This window comes from Ailuropoda melanoleuca, chromosome 5 (genome assembly GCF_002007445.2).
Source record: "Ailuropoda melanoleuca isolate Jingjing chromosome 5, ASM200744v2, whole genome shotgun sequence".
Lineage (NCBI taxonomy): Eukaryota > Metazoa > Chordata > Mammalia > Carnivora > Ursidae > Ailuropoda > Ailuropoda melanoleuca.
This window is the reverse complement of record NC_048222.1, coordinates 37149700-37172186: the sequence shown is the minus strand read 5'-3', so window position 1 is coordinate 37172186 and position 22487 is coordinate 37149700. Positions and strand designations below refer to the sequence as shown.

The following is a 22487-nucleotide window of genomic DNA, read 5'->3' as shown; positions in this document are numbered from 1 at the left end:
GTCACGTAGCCTTTAGTAGAGGGAACTGGATTTCCAACACCATCTTTTGCCCAATGCCAACTCTGCTGTTAGCCAGACGCTGAGAAAATCGTACTAATAGTAATTTATTGAACATCTTTTATGGATCAATCCCTGTGCTGAATGTCCTATCAATTTCTTACCTCATGTGCATACACAATCGGATTTCGATTGGAAAGTCTTGTAACCATAACAAGGCATTGGCATTTTTGTTTTAATGTCTTTCGTTTGCTCGCTTCTGGGTTTCATTGGCCCACTTAGGCTCTAGGATCTTCCTAAGCAAGTGATGCTGAAAATAGTATTGTTGTTCGTTCTGTAGGAGCTGGACGCCACTCCCATCTGCAGAAAATTGGTAACATCTCAGAGGAGCCCTTGCTTCTTCAGGAACTCCCAGCATCATGCTTTCTCATTTCATGGAGTCTCTCAGGTAAGTGGAGAACCTTTTAAAAAAGAAAACAGGAAAATAGGAAATTCGATATTTACGTGTTACTGTATAGTCTTTATAGTAACTAGCCTCGCGGGTCTGCACGTCAGTGATCTCCTCGATATACTCTGTACGTACGTGTGGTAAGTTTGCTATTCCCGAGGGCCGCCGAGGCCTAGGGAGCTGTGTGCTGTGGGGAGAGGCGCTCACACCAAGAATCAAGTGGCTTGTCTTCTACCCTGTGCTCTGCTATTTCCCGGGAGACCTCCAGGATTCAGATTTTTAAGTAGAGACGTTCTTGGATCTGCGGACATTTATCCCGCCTGCACACTAGAATTACCTGGAGAACTTCTAATAGTTGGTGTCCTCCGGCCGCATCACTACAGATTTTGGCTTAACTGATCCGGGTGCTTAAAAAGTGGCTTCTCTGGTTCCTTCTGCTCAAAACGTCTGTGACCTTCACCAGCATGTTTTGTTTGATCCTGATATCAACCTTGTGAGGCAAATAGGACAAGCAGTGGTATCCCTGTTTTGTGCGTAAGGAGACCGCGCGACTAACTCCTGGGGGCCACATTCCTTTAGTGCGGGGTCGGGAAGAGAGCGCCGTGGTCTGGAACTGTTGTCGGTGCCGCCAAGGCTGTTTTCAAACTTTTCTTTTTCTAAATTTTATTTTATTTTTATTTATTTGAGAGCGAGTGACAGAGAGAGCACAAGCAGTGGCAGAGGGAGAGGGAGAAGCAGACTCCCAGCTGAGCAGGAAGCTGGATGCGGGGCTCGATTCCAGGACCTTCGGATCATGACCTGAGCCGAAGGCAAACGCTTAACTGACTGAGCCACCTAAGCGCCCCTTCCCCCAAACTTTTCTTTAAGCTGATGGACCCTTTTAAAAATTCATCATTCCAAATGCTATGTAAAAACTCGATATACAAAATGGCCAACGGCAGTATTTTATCAAGAGAAATTTATTTCCTAAGATTGAATCTGTAACATTTACACATTATGAGATCAATGGGTCTGTTTTGATAAACACCAACATTTGCAATCAGGATTTATGGACGAGAGCTCGTACATCAGCCTCGGTATCTGGATTGTTCTGCCCTCGTCTTAGCTGCGTAATATTAAGAGAATCTTGATCCCCACAAGTAAGCCCTTGAGTTCCTCGAGGAAGTTCGTCTTGCCATCTCAAGAGATTCTTTAAATAGACTCAGAATCTAGAAAGCGGGGAAGGAAGAACTTTTTGTTTAAAAGTTGAGGCACTAAGGTTATCTTATACTTTTTTTTCTTTCATTAACTATACACTAGCCCCAAATGCTTAGAACTTACAATAAAAAAATAAAATGGTCTCTAATAGGTTATTGTGGTGGTGTCACATATGATTGCCCAAGTAGAGAGCTCGAGCATTGCCGGGCGGATGCTCTTAGGCCAACGCCTGGCATTTAATTGAGTGTGTGCCTGTGTATGCTTTAGTCTGTAGTTGCTTGTATACTTTTACATGAGCAGACGTGTGCAGCTCTGAAATCCAAAGACCCGTGCAGAGCTACAACATTCTTCATTAATGTCATTCACAAGCGTGTCACAAAGAGTCAGAGAAGGCAGGGAAAGCTCCAGTCTGAGATCTCTGCAAAATCCAGCCCTTCACAGGGCAGCCCAGATCTGTTCAGGGTTAGTATTTGGAAACTAATCTAAATCACTATGTTTGTCTTTTTAAACCATAGTTTGAAAAACAATTTAAAAGGTATTTCAAGACATGAGCTATGCATCCTGTTTGAGAAAGCTCTGCTATCCCGCTGTCTAACCACAGGGGAGTGAGGGATGCACATGGGCCACTGGGTCAGTTCAGAGCCACAGTATACTTGAGCACCAGGACCCAATGCGGGACAGAGAAGTGGTCATAGTCACATATCGAACTGGATTGAAAAGAGCAGCAGATGATCAAAGGCGGGTTCACATGTGGGAAGCAAGTGTAAGTCTGGCCACCATCAGCAAGGCCCCTGCAAGTACTGAGGGTCCTCAAAAATCTGGCCACCAAGGCACACAAGGAAGGCCACTGCTTGGGAGAACTCCCTTTTGCAAAGTTTTTTTCTTGATGGAATTTTGGAATTTTAATTGATGCCCCTGCAAAAACAAGTAACCTCTCGTAATGACCCGATTGGTGGTTGGAAGCCATCTGTCTTCGAGGGAGCCCAGGTGGGCTCACCTCCAGGCTGTGCATTCTCTTGGACAAATTGCCCACAGGTTAGAAATGAGCAGGGTGGGAGTAGTTGAAAGCTAGATGTGGCCTTGCTACCTTTGGGATGGAACTCTGGAAGCCTCTCCAGGCTTCCAGCTTTAGGGTCCTTCCGAAGGGGTGGTTTGAACAGGGCTATTCAGTAGGACGTTTCTTCAACAGTTCTGCTGTAAGGAGAGAGCAAATGTGAGCTTTGAAGATGAGTGATTTCTTTGCAAGAGCTCAGCTGGAGCTTTCCATGCGGTCTCCTCCTTCCAAAGCCAGGTACTCATAAACCATTTTGCATTCTGCTTCTAAGGCCTCGTAAATCTATTTTATTCTGAAAAAAAAAAACAAAACAAAACTAGAGTGACTTTTGTATGAATGCTTTAGAAAATGTTCTTGGGGAAAGGGCTATGTTTCCTTTAAGAGCGAGATGTCTTTGATAACATTGGCAGATGACACATACATGCAAACACCCAAATATTAAGGGCTTGTTAATATTTATCAAGGCAACCAAGTGCATAGAGATCAATTGGAAAAGCTGGAGGATTTCTCTACGTAAAGAGAAAACAGGTCAAAATTAGAAGTTAGCTTGCCAAGAAAATCCCTGAGAGGAAAAACCATTTAAGGGGATTCGCAATTCTGATAAGCAGAGATTTTGTTTTAAAAATCCCTCCCCAATTTTTGCCAAGCCACAGAGAAACAGAAAGCCAGCTTCTCCCTCATTGAAAAAGACAGAGAAGCCCTGAATATTAACATAGTAAGAATATCTCTGCCCTGCTCAGTCTGCAGTCATAAAGAGAATCACCGTTAAACCCAGGAGCAGAAAAACACACTAAAACTTTAACTCTTGCTGGAACTCGTTAGTGAGTTGTCTGTGAATGTGGGACAACCCTGGATGCCATGCCAAATTCAGGGCAAGGAAAATCCACTTGGGCCAAAGGGTTGGTCAAGGCTGCATTAGGGAGCCTTTGTCACCTGTTACAACTTAATGAGGAAAAGATACTAAGTGAAACAGAAGTACATACATTTCTTAAAGTCTTGCTCCAAATGGTGCACCTAAAAAAAAAAATATATATATATATACTATATATATATAAATATAAATATAAATATATATATGTTCACAGTTATAGCTTTATGTGTTTGTTTAGTGATTGAGTGGAAGCAAACAGAATTTTCCATAGAATCAGTACAAGAGGTGAGGACCACCTACCATGGCCAGCCAACAAAAGCTCTCTCGAGCCGGTCTGCTTGGTCAGGGGCTCATTTTGTACCTCGCAGTATACGTTAGCATAGTCGACAGTGCTGATGTTTGAAATGAAAACACAGAGGAAAACAAAATGGTTGAAAATGCCAGACAAGTGGTTAAGTTGGCAGGAAATAACATTGACTTGGTGATCCTTATTTTGAATGGTAGGTTTTGAAGAAATGCAGATGTAATTAGAGAGATTACAGAGGGTAGATGGTGATTTTTATAGATCTTATGAAGTAGGGTTCTGGATCGTTTTAAGGGGTTTGCAGGTTGATGGCCCTAGGTCAAGTGTCTGGTTTTAGTCTTCTGAAATGTAAGGCTTTTCTTTGCCATGATATGCACTTCAGGAAAGTAATATTACTGTGATGCCTGTCAGCTCCTTCACTTAGAAATACAACCAGAAGGAACTGAGGAAATGAGAAAGAGAAAGGTGGCTGTTTTGGGGGCAACTGAAAAAGATTCCGAATACAGAAAGGAAAAAAGAAGTGGGTTGAGAAGATGTGTTTGTATGAGAATGCCCAAAACAGTGGTGTTTGAGGTATGATGGATCAGTGAAAATGGAGACTCCCCTCGGGGATCAAGAATTATGTGGTAATTGGGAAGGATTGTGGGCTCAATCCGTGTTCCTATGCCACTGACCAAGAAATGGGGTGGAGGAGGGGAAAATAAGGGAAGGAAGAAGACAAGAAAAAGGAGGAAGAGGAGGAAGAGGAGGGGGAAGTGAAAGGGAGAAGGAGGAGGGAGGGGAGGGAGGAGGGGATGGAGACTGGGAAGGGGAGTAGGGAGAGAGTGGGAGGAGGAGGGGGGAAAGGAAGGTCGAAGAAGGAGTGGGGGGGAAAGAGAAGGGCCCGGGTTTGACTATTGGTATTAAACTGCATGGTGTTAATAAGGCCGGAGAGACTTTGGGTAGTCCTCATCTAAACTGCTCCCCAGTTGTTGCTTAATAAATATTTGTTGACTATTGCATGAATAAGTTAATAATTATCTTTCATGTGAAAGAAAGTAGAAAATTTTTCTTTCCTGATGAGGATTGTTAATTACAAAAGCAGGTTAAAGCAGAAAATCATACAAATGATACACACACACCTTTAACAGTTTATTTTTAACTTAAAACACATGTACATTCACTCACTATTTTTTGAAGCGGGGCCAAGGACTTTTCTTTGAGCACGAGCCCCTGATGGTCCTTCTTGCACAGACCACACCCATAAGCACTATCTAAGGTTTCCATTTGTGTTTCTTTAACGTGGAGTGAGAATTTAAAGACATTTGCAAAGCAATCCGTGTTCAGATGATGTTCAATTTTTATTTTTTTTGCCTCTAATCATTTACAGTTGTCTCATCCACACCTAATTTGCCAACAGTTTTTTTCTCTTGACTACTTGCCTTATTGAGCCAAAGCACTCAGCTTCATTTTTGTAGAAACAGCTAACAACCCCTCTTTCTTTTTGTGCTGTTTCATGAGTTTGTGTACTATTTGAGTTTTTGTAGGTACTTAGAAAGCCATTGGCATAAACAGGTTTGGGAACATGGTTGACTCTGTAGGAACACAACTCTTCTGGTGAGAGCAGGAAAGTACGAGGGTACCGGGGAAGAACCTGCTGGAATCTTTTATGGGAAGCCTGGTAGGAGAGCCATCTGAATGGTAGGCAGAGAGGCTAGGAGGAAATAAAATCGTTTTTTGGAGGACTGCCCTGGCAAACCCCTACCTATAAAATGATGGCAGGCATTCACACAGTATTGATTTTTCTTTCTGCCTGGCACAGCCCTGCACCTGGATCATGTCCTCTTCACTCAGTACTTGACTGTGGGATTTGCTAGAACATTCTGTACCAAAAAAGGGTTCAATGGCATCAAGGTGTGATCACTGGGCTGCCAGCGACCCATTCCGTATGGACTCAAGTGGATTGATAGGCCTCAGGGTAATATTGCCCCCCCCGGGGCGGGGGGGGCTAGAACCCATAACGAGCAACGTGTGGAAATCCTCCTTTTAGGACTGGCTTCCTTTTGCCAGTTCTTTTATTTTCCCAACAGAGAATTCTGGGATGCACTTTAAAAGCACTTCCATTGCTGGAGTGTGGCTGATGGCAGCACTTTGCCTTCCTTTCGAGACCGACCATTCTTCCCTCCCTCAGGTTCGTTTTCTCTCTCACTTCATCCCATCCTTCCATTCTTGCATCCACTGGCGATTTATTGGCCCTGAGCTGGGCCCAGAGCGGTGTCGACTGCCTGCTCACTGCAAAGATGTACCAGAAACCATTTCCTCAACAGAGCTACCATCGAGAGGGGGCATTTACCAAAGGGTGTTGTGTCTTAAAAAGCGGGACCATGACAGACACCTCCTTTTCCAGAGGCCCTGGTCCAGAAAACGCAAAGGGCTGCAAGAGTTGAGAACCTGGAAATAAGCAATAAAAGCCAATATGCATAGAATAGGTGTCTGTAAATCCAGGCTCCAAATCGGAAACACTCACCCCATGAAAGCCAGGCGGGCCCTTTCCCCGAGGGAAAGGTCTTGCTTTGGCGCAGGGTGGTTCTGAGGCCAAGGGTGAGCCGAAGGGAGCGGAGTTAGGAGGAACACGGGCCCCTCCATAGCACAGTAAGCAATGTCTGACAGCTGGGAGGAGACAGCAGAGGGCCAACTGGATTCAGGAAACCCCGGACGTCTGCGCCTCTCAACCCACCCTGCTCCAAGGCCATCCCTCTGTGCTCCGCAAATGGTTTGAGATTCACGCTGATGGTTCGGAGCCATCCAAAAAAGGTGACTTAAGCTCAGCATGCTCTGTAGAAGGAAGCAGGAAAATAAATAGAGTGCACTTTTTTTTTTTAAAGTTTGGGATTGAAATGGTTAGCTTCAATTATTTTAAAATTCAGAAGGTTCTCTAGTGAGGCTGGGTAAACTAGGTTTTATCACATGTACTTACTTTCTGATTATTTTTGCAAGCAGGACAGAAAGTGAAACAGATGTGTGAAGCCACAGCCTCCGAAGACTGAGGAGGGAAATCGATGTGATGAAACGCAAATGCTTGGTGTAAAGGGGTGTTGTGTTAATGAGGCCCCGAGCACAGTGGTTAAGCGTCCAGGCCAAGGGTCTGACTACTGGCATTGAAATCAGCCTTTGCCACTTAGTAGGTGTGTGTGGCCTTTGATAAACAGCTTAGCTTCTCTGTGCCTCAATTTCCTCACCTGCAGAGTGGGTATAATAAACGTGTCTGGTAGGATAGTTGTGGAATTTCAATGAAATTATACCCGTGATCATTGAGATCAGTGGTAAACCATCCAGTTCCTTTCCAATGTCATTTGTAGCCCATCTCCCTCTCTTGTCTGCCTCTACTCTTAACTGCTGTCAGAGGAAGGCTGAACATGGCGACAGGCATGCTGGCAAACCTTTTTCATCTCCGGAGCCCGGTAGGGGGAGATGTCACTTTAGTGCTAAGATTTTGGCTCTCGTTTGCTAAGGTCAGTATAATTTTATTAGTTTCCAGGTTGACTCCCAAATATCTCTAGGGTTATACTAACTGAAGAAGAAAAGAAGTAAGGTTTTTGGGTTTTGGTGGTGGTTTTTTCTGTTTTCCTTGTTTTGTTACTTGGTAGGGTCAAGTGGTGTTGAGTTCATTGAGGTGATCCCAGGTACACGGCGGCTGTGACGGGATCCACCACCCCCACCCCCGACCTGCAGTTGAGGATGGGTGGTGTGGGGGGTGGGAGGGGTTCACCCAGGCCAATCCAGAAGCCCAGAGGGGAGCCCCAGTTCCATGCTGTAAATCTGGTGTCAGATTTCAAGGAGTGTTATTTTCTACATGAGGAGATGAGATGATGCAGTGTTTAAAATCTAGAACAATACTGGGGAGATGGCATTTTTTCCCCCCTGTGTGTTCTGGCGTGAAGTGTTGGGTTGTTTCTACTGCAAGGTGAATCGGAAAGTCTTGGTAGGAATGTGGCTTCCCCCGCCACTTGGAGGGGAGCGTGTGATTTGTTTGCCAAAGGCCCTGGTAGCCTTCAATCTGTCAAAACGTTGCAAGCTGGGAGCAGTTTGCCAAAGCAAACTATCAAAGTGAAATAACACACGAGTTGCACACACACAGACACACACATGCTCTCCCATTCCCCAAACATTAATTTTGAGTCGGGTCAGGAGGAACAAGGATTTGGGCTAGATTGTTGGTGTTTTGAAGCGGTTGTGGGCACAGCTATGGACTACCAATTACATAGGTATGTGTGAGCAGGGTGGGGTATCCTAAAACAGACTCTGCTGAGCAGGGGTGGGAAACTTCCAGCCCTTGGCAGAGGTTCATCTGGCCCCTGGGGTTATATATTACTCTGGCTGCTGTTATTGCAGCCCAAAGAATAATTTCCCCTCTGGGGGAATTTATTCTATTCCATTCAGAGCAGAGCCCATTTAATAACGAAGAGTTTATTCCAGAATGAATTTTATTGGGTACCCCTATGCATTTTAGTTCCACTAGGACCCAGCTCAGTGAAGAAAAGAAGCATTTGAACATCGAAATGTAATTTGTGTTGCATTTTCGCAACAAGAGGCACCAACAAACATTTTGTTGACATACCTCATGTCAATCCTAGCAGCATAAATTTGGGGGGCATCACATGGAAATTCAAAAGCACAACTCATTTTCATAATTCCCTCATAAAGTAACTTTTAACAGCTCCCAAAGTGACTCTGGGCATTTTTGAATCTGTTAATTTGCACTATTCCCATTTATCTTGAAATTTCATAAGTCATCAGGATGATGTGACATCATGCATTCGTTCAGTAAATTAAGCTTTTACTATATAGCAGACACTCGCTAGATGCTGGGGAATAAAGTAGGGACAAAACCAACTCCTTCATCTCATGGAGCTTGCATTCTAGTGGGTGGAGGGAGAAGTTTAAATGAATAAAGCCTCAGCCAGTGAGATAATAAGTGCTGTGGGAAAAAAGAAATAGGTTCTTTTGTGCAGGCCAGGGAGGCATTATGGAGAATGGACAGCTTTGGGCAGACACCGGAAAAGAGGGGTAGATGTATCTGGGAGTAGAGTTCACCAGGCCACTTGGAATGCCCTTCCTCGGAGACAGGAACACCCAGAATCTTCCCTCCTCTACTCTTGCACTCCCTGCCCTGCCCCAAGTCCCCTGGAAAGTTATGGAAGTACAGCCTGGGATGAGTGGTTATGCGAAAGTGCTCCTGATTGCATTACAAATATGTGGCTTAGGCGTCTGCCAAGAACTTGGAGGGGCTGAGGTGTAACACATTTAGGGAGCTGCTGTTTGTTTTTTTAACAAAACCACGCCAATCTGGTTTTTTTTTTAAGGATGAGTAAACAGTGCCAGAATGCGTTGCCGTGATTCAGAGTTGTAGGCACAGGTTCATGAGAGGCTGTCTTTCACCTTGACTCATTTGAGGGAGGCAGGGCAGGTCATATCGTTCCCATTTTACAGATGAGGAAACTGAGGGAAGCTGAGATGATTTGTTTGTGCAAGCTCATGTAACTAAGAGCACAGACTCCCTAGTTGTGATGTGCATGCTCCTTGGTTTGCAGGACAAACCAGATCCAGTAAGGATTCAACTAGAAAATACCTGTTCTCTTCCCACCAGCGTGTTCACACCCACTCCTTAGATGCCCCCGCCTCATGGCTGGAGGACATCTTGGGCAGTTTTCTGGTTTGTTGCAGGTTCATGAGCAGTCTTGTTTTCAAGTATCAGAAAGTCCAAGGGAAGAGTGCCTGGGTGGCTCAGTCTGACTCTTAGGCATCCGACTCTTGATTTTGGCTGAGGTCATGATCTCGGGGTGGTGAGATCGAGCCCCGCATCAGGGCCTGAGCTCAGGGGGGCGTCTACTTAAGATTCTCTCTCTCCCTCTACCCCTCCCCCTGCTCGTTCTCTCTCTCTCTCTCAAATAAATCTTTAAAAAGAAAAGGCCAAAAAAGGTGTATGTGTATTAAGGGAGAGCTTTATTGGTTGAATGCCTGTCCTTTTAGAAGCTTTAGTTTTAGTTTTCTTTCAGTAGTTTTTGGTATTCGTCTAGGACACGAGTCCCTTCACCATCAGATCCATGTGCCTGTGCACTGGATGGTGCAGAAATAGAGCATTTCCATCATCACAGAACATTCTACTGCACAGCACTGACCTAGATCCTCAGCAAATTACAAACCAGCTCTGATTCTCTTCGTGACTGATTTCATATTATATTTTTCTGATTAGATCCCCTGTTTGGAAGGATTTTGTATAGAGATATGCCACATTAAAAAGAAAGTCTAGTTAGGGAAAAAAAAAAAGTCTCATCAGATATAAAAATTTTAGGCTCTCGTCCCATTGAAAGTGTCTCTCCTCGCCCAGAGTCTCTCCTCCCCCAGACAGGGAGGGCGGGGCCTCAGACACCTGCAGCAGGAGGAGGGTACCAGGCTGGTTTCTTCACAAGCCCAGGTCTCCGCCCAGCCCCTCCCTCGGCCACTGTTGGCTGGAGCAGGGGTGGAGCAGGGGAGAGGAGAGGTAACTGGGCAGAGGGTTTCCATGCACTTGGTGACCCTGGTTATCCGGTGTTGCTGACCTTGGGTCAGCAGATGTCTGAGTTCTGTATTCTCCTCTCCTGGGGCACTTTGGGGGATCCTCCCAAAGAACCCCCCCCCCTCACTTGGGGTCTCCTGCTGCACATCTCTTTATGACCCTTCCCCAAGTCCTGTACTCCATGGGTACCCACCACACATCACCTAACCCCAGCAAGCAGCCTTGATGAAGTTCTTTCTAGAACACCTAAACCCAGTGTTCCACGGTGCCTGCATGCAGTTGACAGGAAAAAGCCAGCATCTTCTGTCCTTGCAAGAGCCAGAAATGTAGGCTGTTCCCCCTCCAGCCCTCTGTCTCCACTCTGCTCTCCCAGGCACTCCAGCTAGGATTTGTCCTTTAGATACTTTCCAGGGGAGAATCTGGTGCCCGTCCTTATATCCCTAACATGGGGGCTCAGGTACAGCTCTCTACATGGTAGTCCTTGCTGGTCTGGGGAGGGAACGCTGGCTTTTCTTCTCCTACAGGAGAGGAGGGGGCTGTGCTCAGCACTCCTGCATCTCTCTACAAAGAAGTCCACATGGAGTAAACTTCTCTCATCCTCCGGCCCGCTCCTTGTACAGGCTGGAGGTGGTGAGGGGTGACAACATGGGATGAGGGTGGGGCAGAGGGGGCACCTCCTTTTCTGGACCTCAGTAGATGGTGCAGCCCTTCCTGTTCGGAATGGGTGTGTATGAACTACCCTTGGGGCTAGCTTTGTGGCCTCAGCCCCAAGTCCAAGGCAACCATGGAGAGAGTGCATCTGACACTCATTACATGTTCCCTTCCCCCGCTTCCCTCCCCATTGCCCTCTCTGACCAGTCTGTTCACATCCATTCTGGGTGGTCTGCCAGGGCCTGGCTAATTTTCATACAAAGAGGGGCTTAGGTTGGCATTTAGGATACTTGGACATGGTGGGAGCCTTTTCTAACTCCACACACCCTGACCTGTTCAGACAGGTTTCCTCATGTTCACCTCCACACAGTGAGTTCTGCTTGGACTGGAGCAGTGTTTCACATCTCACAATTGTGTCGGAAGCCTCAAAAAAGGGTGAGAACCACCCGGGTCACTTAACTGTCCTCAGGGTTAAACCCTAAAAAAGGATCCTAAAGACAACTAAGTAGGACAAGTGACCTCTTTGCAGGGATGTTTCAAACAATGGCGTTGGCGATTTCAAGTCAAGGGACTTTGGGTTTTAGTTAATTGACAATGTTTGTCTCTCCTCTGCTAACCAGCTATGTGGGTGTTTCCACCTGTGTCATCCTCAGCGGTCCTTACAGAAGGTGAGGACATTGAGGGTCAGAGACGTTAGCTTGCCCAAGTTCACCCAGATGGGAATGGTGGAGTTGGGATTCTAGCTCAATGTGTTTGAATCAAAAGCGTCCTCCCTCCCAGCACACCCTGCTGTGTCAGGGCCAGCTGGCTCCTATTCCACACCTTCCCTTTATTTGATGACAAGTTCTAATCAGGGCTGGTGACAGTAGAGCTTAGCACAGCTAATCCCGCCCATGGAGAACATCTGTGACACTAGAGGGCCAAGAATGGGCAGAGGGAAGTCTCCAGGGGAAGCATGGGGTGTAGGAGAGGAGTTTCCCTGGCCAGGCTCAGAGCCCCACATGTAGCCTGACCTGGCCAGCTCCACTAAGACCAAGCATACACTAGCACTTTCTCTGTGTCCGTCCTCCCCAAATGTCCGAGCCAGCTTCTGTTGGCGCCATCTTACAAGGGAGGAGACTGAGGCTTCTGAGTTACATGTCCTGACCTATGAACCCTGCTGGTGAGTGGGAAAGGGTTTGATCCCAGATCTGCCCCCTGCCTTGGCCCAGCCCACAGCCCTGTGCTGCCTCCCCTCCCTTGAGGCTGACCCTTGGCACCTTGGCTGGGTCACATCCCTGGATGGGGGTGGGTTTGGGCTGTCCTCTCCCGGTGAGGAGGGGGAGCCCCTGCCTTGGCTGGATGCCGCTGCCAGCGACATACTCATAGCCCTGCCTGTTGCTGTTTTTCCTTCTCAGCGTCCTGGGTTCCCTCCTGCTGCTTGGACTCCAGCTCGTCTGCCCACAGCCCTCCACTGAACACAGAAAGGTAAGCCATGGCCGTTCAGAGGCTTTGCTTCTCTGCACAAGGGGCTGGGGGCACACCACACATCGCCCTGAGTTTGGTTCTCTTTGGAGGGGAGTTGCCGCTAATCTTGAGAGGAAGCACCATTTACAGAATGGTCGGTCACCAGTCCTCCTGTCCCTCCTAAGCCCTTGGAGCTTAAAAATGAAGCTGGTGCCCACAGTCAGTGGCCAACCTGAGAGCATCGCTGGTGTCGCTGGCTGTGTCCTTGAGAATGGGACCATGAGGGAGAGGCCGGTGAGAAGACTACCCACCGGCGAGTGGTGGAGCCCCAGCATGGAGCTTTGACCCCCTCTAGGGGCACCTTCAGGGGCCACGGGTACTGATGGTTACAGAGAGAGCTCTAGCTAAAGCCGTGGCTGTGGCTGGTAGCTATATGCACGAGGAGCCACGACGGGGAGCCCTGAACGATGGGGAGCCCTGAATGTAGCCCCTGGCAACCAGCAGCCAGTCAGGGAGGGAGCAGGGAAATAAGGACCTGGCCCTCTCTTTCCTCCCCTCCTCCATTTCCAGCTGGGGACTCCCTTGAGCTGAGCCCAACCAAAGGAAGACAAAATCCCTTGGTGCGGTCCTCAGAGGCCAGCCTCCGAGGCAACAGGGCTGGATGGGAAAGGGCGGACAGAACATCCAGGGGGGACATACAGACAGCATCAAACATGCTCACCTTCAGGCTCTGTGGGTTTTGTAGCAGGTGAGCTAGTCGCTGCTGCCGAAACCAGACAAACCAGAACAGGTGCGTGATAGACGATGCCTTAGAAGCACATGCATGAGGCGACTCTGAGAAGGTCCCTAAGACCGCTTTCTGCTACCTAGGAACTCCTCCTGTCTACATGTCAGGAAATGCAGACACTTCTGAGAGGAATGGTAGGTCAGGCGTTTGTATCTGAGTGTGACTGAGTTGGTTGGACGCTTTCCCGAGCGAGGGATTTCATAGGGGAAGTCCAGGAGAGAAGGGAGCGGACAAGAGTATGCACAAGGGTTTGCCTGGATGTGACCCTTCTTGCAAGAGTCTTAATACTCTTGTCTGAACTGTTGAACTTCTTTCAGGTCTGTGGCTTACGTTCTGGCTTTGATTTTCCGGGCCAGATATGAACCTGTATTGTATCGTGTGCCCCACTAGGATGTCAGCTCCATGAGACTGCTGTCTTCCCAGCTCCTGGAATATACAGCCTGGCATATTGTAGATGTTCAATAAAATACTTGTTGAGTGACCAGCTGAATGAATGAATGAATGCATGAATAGAAAACCTGGCCAAGGTCTAAGCATCATTTTGTTAGAGTCACTGGAAATTTATGCCCCTCTCACTTCGCTGCATTATTTGCATTCGTAATTTCAAGAAGTCAGAGAGGACAACTCCTGTAGACTGAATGTTTGTTCCCCCCCACCCCCGAATTCACATGTTGAAACCTAATGTCCAATATGATGGTATCTGCAGGTGGGGCCTTTGGCAGGTGCTTACGTCAGGGGAGGGGAGCCCTGATGAATGGGGTTAGTGCCCTTATTAGAGTCAGGAGAGAGCTTGCTGCCTGCCCTGGGAGGATACAGTGAGAAGTCTGCCGCCCAGAAGCAGGCACCATGGTCTTGGATTTCTAGCCTCCGGAGCTGTGAGGAATAGGTTTCTCTTGTTTTTAAGCCACCCAGTGTCTGGTACTTTCTTTTAGCAGCCCAAACCGACTCTGACAAAAACAGGCACTGAGAAGCGGGGTGCTGCTCTAGCAAACGCGTGAAATGGTGGAACTGGCTTTGTACCTGGGTGCGGGGAGGGACCAGGAGAATAGGGAGGTGCGTGCTCGGAGCAGCCTACATTGCCATGAGCAGCCTACATTGCTTTTCAAGGTGTTTCCGGTGCAAGCTCAGAAACGGAAGAGGAGGGCTATAGAGAAAGCCTCAGCTGCTCAGAGAACAGTGACCCTGAACAGAAAGTTGGTGGGCTGCAGATGGCAAAGGATGGGGTCTCAGACAGAAATGAGAACATGTTTTTGGAAACTGGAAGACAGGCCATGTTTGTTATAAAGTGGCAAAAAAACCTTGGCTGAATTGTGTTCGTGTTCTCGTGTTTGTGGAAGGTAGCACTTGCAAGCATTGAAGTGAGGTATTTAGCTGAGGCAATTTCGAAGCAAAATGTGGAAGAAGTGGACTGGTTTCTCTCACCTGCTTGTGGTAAAATGTGAGAAAGGAGAAATGACTTAAAGATGGAATTGTTAATTGGAAAGAAAGCAGAGCACAGAACTTAAAGATTTGGAAAATTCTCAGGTTATCCATATTGCAGAGAATGAGAAAGTCTTCAGGAGAGAACACTAAGGGTGTGGCCAAGAGACCGTTTGATAATGAGACTAGTCAGCCATCTCACAGAAGCCGGGAACTGTTTTCCAAGACAATGGGAGAATGCAAAGAAGGGGTTGCTTGTGCTTGACCCTCCATGGACCTCCTCACTGGGTGGTCTCCACCGCCAGCCCTCCGTCCTTGGCTGCCCCAGGTGCTTCTCCAGCAACCGGGACAGGCGCAGGCTGCACCCAGCGAGCCTCAGGGGCATGGCTGCCTCCATCTTGGTTTCAAAGGACCAGGCCTCCCAGCAGAGCCATGACCCCAGGCCCTAACCCTGGAGAGCCGCAGAGGGGACTGGGCTGCCCAAAGCTGTGGGGGCAGGGCAACCAGGAGCCTTGTAGCCTCAAACTTACTCAGCAAAGCTGTAGGCAGGAGCACTGTCCCACTGAGTCTGGAGACCCAGAGCATCAAGGCAAAGAGAATATTATTCTTGAGCCTTAAGGTCTAAGGGAATTTGCCCCCTTGAGTTTTGGACTTGCTTGGGACTTGTCACTCCTTTCTTCTTTCCTCTTTCTCCCATCTGGAATGAGAATGCATGTCCTGTGCGTGTTTCACCCCTGTATTTCAGAAGCACGTGACAGGTTTGACTAAGCAAGTTCACAGTTGGAGAGCAGATTGCCTCAGGACAAGTTGTGTGAATTTAGGTGGTATTTAGATGGGACTTTAGACCTAAACTCTCAAGTTGATGCTGGAACCAGTTAAGAATTTGGGAGCTATTCAGATGGAATGAATATATTTTACATACAAGAAGGACATGAATTTTGGGGGACCAAGGTGGAATGTGCTAGACTGAACACATCCCCCCAGATTTTTATGTTGAAACTTAATCCCCAGTGTGATGGCATTTGGAGGTGTGGGGCATTTGGGAGGTGATTTGGTCATGAGGGGATTATTACCCTACCCAAGAGATCCCTGGCCCCCTCTGCTAGGTGAAGGTACAGCGAGAAGCCTGCTGCCTATCAACCAGGCAATGGGCTCTCCCAGACACCAAATCTGCCAGCCCCTTGATCTCAGACACCCCAGTCTCCAGAACCGTGAAAATAAATGTATGATTTTCATAAGCCCCCTAGCCCTGTCTATGGTATTTTTGTTATAGCAACTGTCGTGGACTAAGACAACTGTCTTTTCATTACTAAGTTGTATTATTACTGTTTAAAAGTATCAGGGTTGTTAATCCTAATAGTTGAGTTTTTGAATCAATTATTGAATGAATTGCTGAATGAATTGTTGAATAGTTGAATCAATTTGTCAGTGTTTTGTTTGTTGCTCAAACAGACNTGAATCAATTTGTCAGTGTTTTGTTCTATTTTCAATCATAGCTGAAAATATTTATAAATGATCAATTTACTTTGCTATTTCTCTTATTCTTTCAAGTTAGCCTGATGATATATATATCCCGGACGAAAGGTTCACAAATAGGTATTGCCTTCATCTTTCTTATGTATTTGTTCTGAGAAATGAAAGGAAAAAGGCTTGTAAGTTACTTTGGAATGTTGAATTTTATTTTGTTTATTTACTTTTAAAGATTTTATTTATTTATTTGAGAGAGAGAGAGAGAGAGCATGAGTGGAGGGAGGGGCAGAGAGAGAGGGAGAAGCAGACTTCCCGCTGAGCAGGGAGTCCAATGCGGGGCTCCATCCCAGGACCCCATAATCATGACCCCACGACCCTGAGCTGAAGGCAGACGCTTAACTGACTGAGCCACCCAGGTACCCCTAGAATGTTGAATTTTAAAATTGAGCAAAAAGTCTCCCATCTTGGCATATGGTACCTCCTCAAAATATTTTAAGAACTTTGCAGTAGAAAGATAGATGAATTTTTTTTCAAAATCATTTACAGATTAATTTACTTGGAGAACTTACATTTTAGGACAGTTCTCAAATATAATTATATGCATTTTGGCTGCCAGAGTCATTGTCATTCACCGTAGAGAAGAAAGGATTCGATACTTTCTTGGGCGTTGAATTTCTTCTTGCTGTTTCATTAGAGCTTTGTGGAGCTCTGGCTGTCATCCTGGCTGCTTAGATCCTAAAAATCCTGGCTGAGCTACTGACAGTGGTTGCGTCCATTTATTTCTGCAACATGAGAAATAGCTACTTACTAAAACAGGGGTCAGAAATGCTTTTTCTTTTTTTTTTTTAAAGATTTTATTTATTTATTCGACAGAGACAGAGACAGAGACAGCGAGAGAGGGAACACAAGCAGGGGGAGTGGGAAAGGAAGAAGCAGGCTCATAGCGGAAGAGCCTGATGTGGGGCTCGATGCCATAACGCCGGGATCACACCCTGAGCCGAAGGCAGACACTTAACCGCTGTGCCACCCAGGCGCCCCAGAAATGCTTTTTCTATAAAGGACAAGTTTTAGGCTTTCTGGGCTACAAAGTTTCTGTTATAACTACTCAACTATGCTTTTGTAGCACAAAGGCAGCCATAGACAGTAGGTAAATGAATGTGCGTGACTGTATTTCAATAAAACTTTATTTACAAGAGCAGGAGTTTAGCTGCATTTGGCCCATGCCCATGGTTGGCAGACCACCACTCTGAAGTCTGATAGAGAGGAGTTACCTGCACGTATATGTGTTCTGGAATTTGAAGTTGGAAGTTGTCTCCTCCCGAAACTTGAAGGAACACAAAAGATTGGAGAAAAAAGTCTTATTTTTTCATTAAAACATAAGAACTATGACTGCTATCAAATTGGTTTCATTGCTTAGATAAATCATAATTGAATTCCTGCTGACCCATTGTGTTAAGACAAAATCCACTCCCAATCTGTAGCAGAGAGTGGCAGAAAGAATTAGAAAACCATTTATGGTAAATTCTTAAGGGACAGCATTACTAATTTGTGCATATTGCAGTTTAGTATGTATATGAAAACTACCCACTAAAAGACATCTTTTTCTTTTTCATTACAATAGCATGTCCAACTTTAGCATATGGAAGCATTTCTGCAGCGTATGTTATTCAGAGGAAAAGACATAATTTGTAAATGCTGTCAAGTAAACTATACTTTTCTAAATGCAGCTCGGGTTACTGGATACATCTCTGTCCCATAATGGTGCAGGAAAAGAGGACTGTGGCGCAGAGTGTCAGTAGCTCTTTTCAGATATTTCTATCCAGATGTCTTCCTCTTGCTCCTGCAACAAGGACAGTATCACAAAAGATTGCTCAACCTCTGTTCTTGGTAATTTTTAATGACACTTGGCAAATCATTATATTTTTAAAACTTTCTGTGGCTTCTTTTGCAGATAAGGTAAGACCAAGAGCAGGAAAAAAAAAAAAACTTGACCAAGACTTTAATAAAAACCATACGTTATTAATAAGGGAAACGATGGAGATTGTAGGAAGCTTTTAAGTTAATGAAACTGTTTGACTGTGTCTGCCCAACAGACATCAACCGTGCAAGTTGCTTTTATAAGTCAATGTGTATAGTCAACATAATCTATTTAGGAAAGAGCTGTGAAACATTGTATTTTATTCCTACAAATGCAAAAACATATGTATACTTTCATCGCAACTGCTCAATGTGGTTTTTTTTTAAGTTTACTTTTTAAATTAAAAGTATGCACATGTATTATAAAGAATTTAGAAAACAATGAAAAACTAGAAGAAGGAAATAAAAACTCACTCCTTGGGGCCCCAGCCAAAGAAAAGGGCTCTTCAACCTGTTATTTATAGAAACTCTCAAACAAAAAGAACAGAGGCACTACAGAATGAAGTAAGGGTGAACTAACATATTTGTTTTGCTAACTGATTAGCAGGTCATGATGTGAACAGCAGGGGACCTTGTAATGGGTTTAGAGCCTACTATTAGTGTAGTAGGATGTGCAGCCAATGACTTCACATCGCCTGTTGACAGTGTCATACCGTTGGATATTGAACGGAAGGCCGATAGAAGGGCAAAAGAAGTTTTTAGGCTACATAAAATTTCTCATATCATTGATGCCGTATTCAAAAAGGAAGGAAAAAACAGTAATGCTTTTAGAAGAAAATATATGAAACTATCTTCATGATTTGTGGTGGGTAAGAATTTCTTTAACAAGACCCCCAAAGAACTGGGCTACATTGAAATTGATGACTTTTGTTTATCAAATACATCATAAAAAAAAGAGTGAAAAGATAAGCCATAAACAGGCGAGGATACTCACAGTAATATATTTGGCGAAAGATTCATGTTCAGAATACATATTAAAAAAAAAACCCTACTGACCATTAAGAAAATTAAGCAATCCAATTTTGTCATGGACCAAAGACTTGAAAACACACTTCACATAAGAGGATATTCTTATGGCCAATAAGCATGTGAAAAGGTGCTCAATCAAAATCATTAGTCCTTAGGGAAATACAAATTAAAATGAGATACCACTGGAATAGCTTCAAATGAAAAACACCAACAGTACTAAGGGCTGGTGAGGGTGTGGAACAACTGGAATTTCTGTACAAGGCTGGTGGGAGTTTAACATAGCAGACCCCTTTGGAAACTGTTTGGCAACATCTCTTAAAGCTAAACATATACCTATTCAGTGACCTGGCTATTCTACTCCTAAGTATTTGCCCAAAGGAAATGAGTGCATGTATCCACAGAGATATGCATAAAAATGTTCAAAGCAGTTTCATTTACAATTACTCAAAATTGGCAATAATGCAAAAGTCCATCAATAACAGAATGGATAAATAATTATAGTATCTCCATACAAGATAACACTAAACAAAATTAAAAAATAAACCTCTGATTCCAGCCAAGATGGACCAACAGGTATGGGATTTACCCTCCCATCAGGGACATGAGCAAAATGGCCAGGATAGAGCAACAGGGACTGGATTTCCCCTTACCTCTTCCCTGAAACAACCCGAACAAAACATGACCAGACAACATATATGAAGCACTGTTTTGCAAAACTATGGATATTGGTCAGCATAAGACCATGATATGTCAGAGATGGGAAACAAATGGGTTGAACCCTAAAATTTCCCCAGGTAACTGCATTGAGAGAAGGCACCTTGGAGTGAAGTGGAAATGGGAACCCAGGCAGAACCTGTTGGACTCCTTGATTTGAGGAGCTTGAGAGTCCAGTGAGACCATGGTGGCAAGAATCTGCAGGACAGAGTACCAGAGAGTGGAGTGACACTGAGAGAAGACGCGGAGACCGCAGGGGTCCTCCTCAGGGATGCAGCATAGGACCGATGAGCACGTGCATGGGACGCAACAGCCTGAGACCGGGAAAGAACCGTCCAAAACAATTGAAGGGAACAGTGTCCAGCACTCGTGCAATACCAGAAACAGTGACTCTTCCTAACAGGCGGACTTTTAAAACTCACAGTCCAGGGGACATTGGAGAGAATATTCAGGAAACTCTTGCCCTGGTCCTGGGGGAATAATTGACCCTAGAGTGTGTATTGCTCTGGGCCTAACTAACAAACCATAAATGTACTACTGGAAAGGATCGAACTGTTGCTGAATGATGTAACTATTCTAGCACAAAGCTCATGAATATAGGAATATAAAAATATCTAGCACCCAAAAAAGGTACAATTCAAGATGTCTGACATTTGGTCAAAGATTACTGAACATACACAGGAGCACAAAAATAGCACTGTTCTTTTTTTTTTTTTTTTAAGATTTTATTTATTTATTTGACAGAGATAGAGACAGCCAGCTAGAGAGGGAACACAAGCAGGGGGAGTGGGAGAGGAAGAAGCAGGCTCATAGCAGAGGAGCCTGATGTGGGGCCCGATCCCACAATGCCGGGATCACGCCCTGAGCCGAAGGCAGACGCTTAACCGATGTGCCACCCAGGCGCCCCAGCACTGTTCTTTATAAAGAGGAGAACAACCAATTGAAGCCAACTCAGAACTGACACAGGTTTTAGAATTTGGAAAAAAGGATATTGAAAGTTATTAAGGCAGTATTTCACAGATTCAAAAAGTTAAATAGAACCATGGATGATATTAAAAAAACCCTTATCAAACTTCACAGGTTGAAAATGACAAAGTCTGAAATACGCTGGATAGGATTAATGGCAGATTTGACAGTGTAGAAGAAAGATAAATGAACTTGAAGATGTAATACTAGAAACTTTCTGAAACAAAACACAGAATGAGAAAAATTTAAAAAAAATGAATAGAGCATTCATGAGCTCTGGGACAACTTCAAGTGGGCTTATATCTGTTCAATTAGAATACCAAAAGGAGAGGTGGGGAGGGGGTGACAGAAAAGATGCTTTTTTACAAATTAGATGTTCCAAATTTCATGAAAACTATGAACTCAGGAATATCAATGAATTGCAAGCACTAGCAACATGAAGAAAATAGCACCAAGTCACACCATAATCAAGTTGTTCAAAGCTAGTAATAAAGAGAAAAAATTCTTTTTTTTTTAAAAGATTTTATTTATTTATTTGACAGAGACAGACAGCCAGCGAGAGAGAGAACACAGCAGGGGGAGCGGGAGAGGAAGAAGCAGGCTCCCAGCAGAGGAGCCTGATCTGGGGCTCGATCCCAGAACGCTGGGATCACGCCCTGACCTGAAGGCAGACGCTTAATGACTGCACCACCCAGGCGCTCCAAAGAGAAAAAATTCAAAAGCCCCGGGGGAAAAAAGAGACACGTTACACACACAGAAACAAAGATTAGGATACAGCAGATTCCTTGCCTTCTGTCACTCGTGTGAGGGAAACAACATCTAAAACACTGAAGGAACAAAACTGTCAACCTAGAATTCTCCACTCAGAAAAAATATCTTTCAAAAATAAATGGGAAATAAAGATATTTTTTCAAACATACAAATGCTGTACTAACACTTGCACCACTAGAATTGTCGTAGGAAGTTCTTTAGGGAGAATGAAAATGTATCAGATGGAAATATGGATCTCCGCAAAGGAAATGAGTGCACCAGAAATGATAACTACATGGGTAAACGTATAAAGTTTTAAAGATTTATTTATTTATTTTGGGGAGAAAGAATGCACACATGCAAGCCAAGGGGGAGTAAGTGGGGGGGGGCAGAGAGAGAGGGAGAGAGACAGACTTCCCATTGAGCGTGACCCTGAGATCATGATCTGAGGCAAAATCAAGAGTTGGGTGCTTAACTGACTGAAACATCCAGCCGCCCCAAGAGGGACTCATCCAGGATTTGAATAAATATATAAGGTTTAAAAAATTACTCAAATCTCCTTTAAAGATTGACTCTTTAAATAAAAAAAATAATAACGTGTTGGGGAGTATATGTGTAAGTAAAATGTTAATGCCAGAAGAGGATAAATGGAAATGCAGTACTTTTAAGTTTCTTATAATACATGTAAAATGGCATCCTTTTACTTGAAGGAGAACTGATGAGTTAAAGGTGTCTACTATCAACCCTAAAACAACCATTAAAGTAAAAAACAAAGAACTTTAGCTCACTAGTCAAAAAAAGGGAAACAAGAGAATTTATTATTATTATTATTATTATTACTCTCAAATAATTCAAAAGAAGACAGAAAAAGGAAAAGGGATCAAATAATAGATGGGACAACTAGAAAACAAATAGCAAGCTGGTAGACTTAAATGTGATTATATTAATATTCACAAAAACAACTCAACTAAAAGGCAGAGATTGGCTGATTG

At 44.8% G+C, this 22487-nt stretch overlaps 1 long non-coding RNA gene across 1 annotated transcript in view; it reads left to right on the top strand.

Moving 5' to 3' along the window:
- Positions 1–382: 382 nt before the first annotated feature.
- LOC109490097 overlaps positions 383–22487 on the top strand; it is a 58276-nt gene continuing 36171 nt past the window's right edge. Inside the window, exons 1-2 of the long non-coding RNA XR_002143324.2 lie at positions 383–445; positions 12455–12524. This is a non-coding gene — a long non-coding RNA (uncharacterized LOC109490097). The remainder of the gene's footprint in view (positions 446–12454; positions 12525–22487) is intronic.